This window comes from Mesocricetus auratus, unplaced genomic scaffold (genome assembly GCF_017639785.1).
Source record: "Mesocricetus auratus isolate SY011 unplaced genomic scaffold, BCM_Maur_2.0 Super-Scaffold_100003, whole genome shotgun sequence".
Lineage (NCBI taxonomy): Eukaryota > Metazoa > Chordata > Mammalia > Rodentia > Cricetidae > Mesocricetus > Mesocricetus auratus.
In genome coordinates, this window is record NW_024429188.1 from 105,182,284 (window position 1) to 105,187,315 (window position 5,032).

Consider the following 5,032-nt stretch of genomic DNA (forward strand, 5'->3'; position numbering starts at 1 on the left):
CTTGTTTCTTGAGTTCTTTGTAAATTTTGGAGATTAGCCCTCTGTCAGATGTAGTGTTAGTGAATATCTTTTCCCATTCTGTGGCCTGCCTTTTTGTCTTTTTGACTGTGTCCTTTGCCTTACAGAAGCTTTTTAGTTTCAGAAGGTCCCATTTGTTAATTGTCGATCTCAGTGCCTGTGCCACTGGTGTTATGTTTAGGAAGTGGTCTCCTGTACCAACTCGTTGAAGAGTATCTCCCACTTTCTCTTCTAAAAGTTTCAGTGTGGCTGGATGTATGTTGAGATCTTTGATCCATTTGGACTTAAGTTTTGTACAAGGCGATAAACATGGATCTATCTGCAGTCTTCTGCATACTAGTACCCAGTTATGCCAGCACCATTTGTTGAAGATGCTTTCTTTTTTCCACTGTACAGTTTTAGCTTCTTTGTCAAAAATCAGGTGTTCATAGGTGTGTGGGTTAAAATTAGGGCTTTCGATTCGGTTCCATTGGTCTACCTGCCTATTTTTGTGCCAATACCAAGCTGTTTTCAGGACTATAGCTCTATAATAGAGCTTGAAGTCAGGTATGGTGATGCCTCCTGAAGTTCCTTTATTGTATAGGGATGTTTTGGCTATCCTGGGCCTTTTGTTTTTCCATATAAAGTAGATTAATGTTCTTTCCAGGTCCTTGAAGAATTGTGATGGAATTTTGATAGGGATTGCATTGAATCTATAGACTGCTTTTGGCAAGATTGCCATTTTTATTATGTTGATCCTACCAATCCAAGAGCATGGGAGATCTTTCCATTTTCTGGTATCTTCTTTGATTTCTTTCTTCAAAGACACAAAGTTCTTGATATACAGGTCTCTCACTTCCTTGGTTAACATTATCCCCAGATATTTGATGCTGTTTTTGGCTATTGCAAAAGGTGATGTTTCTCTGATTTCCTTCTCAGTCACTTCATCATCTGTATATAATAGGGCCACTGATTTTTTTGAGTTTACCTTGTATCCTGCCACATTGCTGAAGGTGTTTATCAGCTCTAGGAGTAACCTTGCGGAGTTTTTTGGGTCACTTATGTAAACTATCATATCATCTGCATAACTTCCATACATGCATACATATATGAATCTAGATTGACCACATGAGACTAAACACGGTTTCTAAGGAAATACATATGTGATTTATAATTTATTAGTGCTTTGCATCTGCACATATTATATACTTGTTTCCCACATTTATTTCCTATACTTAATGCTGTACCAGTTTAATATTTTCATTCACACACTATACTAATGAAGTTATAAATGGTCACTTATATGATTCCCTATGATTTCACCACACCACATTTATTCCTTTATCCTCTCTTTTAGAAGAGACAAACAATCTATTGCCTTCAGTTTCATTTACTTACATATAAAGTTTTTAGGGATAAAGCTGATATCATTAAATTAAGGTGTTTCATCTATTTTAATACAAACATTTAATGACATAAATTTCCTGTTAAGAAGTTTTATCTGAGTCCCACACAGAGTCATTCAGTACAAAATATTATATAATTTCCTGCAATTTATTTAAAGTATGGGTTAGTGAGACTGTATGTCATGTATTTTTTTTATGTCTGAGTGTAGACTGTCTATAATAAGAAATAATACTGGTGAGGGAAGCATTTGCACCTAATATGTTGAACAATGAAAATCACTGATGACTCCTGAGAAATACATTGACATGATCACTGCTATTTTGAAGAAAATGACTCTGGAGGGACAGAATAGACTAGAGGCAGGAAATTATGGAATCTGCTCCTTATTCTATCTACCCCAACCATGTAATGTCCTTAGAAACATAATTTAAGAAAGGGGGGATCATTTTTCTGCTGATTGAAATCCCAGTGTGAATACACTAGGAAATTTACTGGTGATAGCATTTGTAATGTAATTAGTATACAGCTACATGAATTGAGTGAGTAACTTAACTGGTATGCTGGCCAAGTCACTTAAATCACTCAAATTAAGCTAAAACTTTTAGTAGTGGAAATATATTTGCATTTAATATCTGCTTCCAAAAGATAAGTAATTTGTTTCTAAGCTACATGCAGCTGAAAGGGAAACTGGATAGGGCTTAAAATTAGTCTTATAAGTTTATGACACATTATTTTTAACTCAAAATATATAAATATTTAAGTAGATGATAGAGAGATACATAGATAATTGATGGATAGATAGATAGATAGACAGACAAATAATAGCTAGTTAAAGGGTTTCATGTTCATTTAAGTTAAACCACTGCAACAAATCTCTTGGAACCCATAAATAGATGGAAGTTGTTACCAAACATATGACTTAAAAGGGAATTAAAACTAAGTGTAGTGTTCAAAAAATAATTTTATATTCAATTCAGAAATGATTCTGAAATTCTAAAGGGGCTATCACAAAATGCATGATACATAATCAGGAGTTAGAATAGTCTCTTAATTTGGCATATTGAAACAAAGGAATAATTTCTTGCTGCAAACAGAAGAAAGATTTGCAAATAGAAGAAAGGACTAGCCATACTTACCCATATACTTAAAATATGTGGTAGGACTTGCAATTTTACTTCTTGGGTTTTTGTTTTGTTTTCCTTTTCTTTTGGTTTTGTTTTGCATTGGAGAGAGACCTGAATCATAACTTGATATATAACACTCTCATTTGGAAATCACAAGATAGCTGTTACAGACACCTGCAAACTTTTTCAGTGACACCTCATAATAAACTCCTTCCTTTCATAATGTGAAGAAAGTTTGAGAAATGTTAACTTGCCAATACAACCATCCTCAGACATGTACACAACTCATATAGTTGGTTGTAACTTCAACGTGTTAGTAATTTTCTCCTTGTTATATACCAATGTATATCCCCACAAAAGAGGTTAACACTCTAACCCTTTGCACCTAATATATGGAAGGTATTAAAGAGAATCGTAATTCAGCATAGCATAAAAAGAGATAAATAATGTGGACCAAGACGCAAAAGGAGATAGCTACATGAAGATGAAGGCAAAGAATGCTGTATCCATATGGGTGGCACAGAACTTACCTTATTCTGTTGTGAATTTGCTTTAGATTGGGAATCTTCTTACTGCCTTCTGATTTCTATGTTATGAAATAGTATATATTATATGTGCCTTATCACTGATAGTAAAATACAGATAACTTCTTTCCTAGGTTTCACAGTTCCATAGATGGATAGGAATTTTGCCTAGAATAAATCATACCAAGAGTCTTGCAATTAACTCATTTAAATGTTTTAGATGATGAGATTTGAGGTTTTCTCTGTCAATTACATAGTTGATGCTTTGAATTTAAAGTTAATACTAGAATAGGATGAGGCTTTAGAAGATATTAGAGCAGAATTAATGTATTTCAGGTATGAAAGAGACCTAGGTTTTGGCAAGGCAGAAAGTGATGGGCACATGAGCCAGTTAAAGATGGCACTGGGAGGAACTCAGGAGGGCAAGTCCTGAGATGTTTACAAAAAAAGGTGATTGGTTGCCAATGTCTAACCAGATGAGGTCACTGCATGAATGGCTCATATTCACTAGGTAAAGCATAGGATGCCTAGGCTCATGATAGTCTGACCTTTAAAACCATTGTCTGGCTGTTTTCCCACTCTGCAGTTTTGTTTTGTTTTAAAATATGCTTGCTGTGGGGCAATAAATGAGTTCCAGCTTGACTAGACTCCCTGCTGTGTCTGATTGTCTCCCGGATCCTGGGAGGCTGGGGAGCAGACTAGGGCAAAGTGTTCTTAGGTGAATTGCATCCCTCTAAAAGATATGGTTACATTCTATCTCCTAGTACCTGTGAACATGAATCTATTTAGAAATAGATGCTTTGCTGATAAAATAAAAATTTTAGGTTAAGCTCTCATCCAATATGACAGATGTCCTTAGGGAAAGAGGTATTACAGTGTGAAGATGGAGACACTGGCCATGCCATGTGCAGATGTCATCAGACAATGGAGTAATGCAGTTAAAAAAACAAGGAATGATCACTGAGAGGAAGGAGAAAGGGAGGATGGGATAGAGAAAGAGAGATTTATTCTCAGAAAACTCAAATAGAGTCAACACTAGAGATACTATGAGTTTCAACTTCTATACAGAACTGTAAGAATAAATTTCTATTGTGTTATGCTACCCATTCTATGGTCCTTTGTTTCATTATCCATTAAAATACCTAACAAATTCACCTTTAAAATTCCATATGTGTTTTTAGCAGCCCATGAAATCTAGAATCTGACCAATTACTAGTATCAATGTTCCTTGATTATAATAGAAACCTTATTTTGATACAACTTATACAACTAAAGGTGACTAATGGTATACCTTTTAAGATCCTCACATAATGTAGTGAACTACTGAAGAACATGCTGTGAAAATGGGAAAACCTGGTAGCAGACATTTCATTTCAGCATTCTGATTATCCATCTGACTAACCCTTGCTTACTCACTGAATAATGTGTTTGCGCTTTCTATGAGCATGGGGTTGAAATATCAAATTTGCAGCTGACTCACTATTTAATGGATAGTCCAATGCACCCTTTTTTAAAATGCCAGATTGAAAAAACTTGGTAACATAAAATGCAGGAAATGATCAGAAATAAATTTTTACCTGTGGAAGTGCTCAATGATGTCCTGGTTTGCTTACTGTAGCTGTAATAAACACTGTGACCAAAGGCAACTTGGGGACAAAAGGGACCGTTTGGCTTATACTTTCATCAATGAAAGAATTCAGGGCAATAACTCAAGAGAGAACCTAGCAAAGAAACTACAGAGGAACACTGCTTACTGGTTTGCTTCTCCAGCTTGCTCATCTGCTTTTGCTATACAGCCCAGACCCTTCTGGCTAGGGATGGCACTACCCCCTGGGTCTTTCCAAACCAACTAGAAATTAAGAATGTATCTCAGAGTCAATTTCTAATTTAAATTCCCTTTTCTCTCATGGTCCTAGTTTGTGTCAACTTGACAAACTATGAACTTGAACAAATGAGTGCTTTTTGTGAGTGTTAACCAGG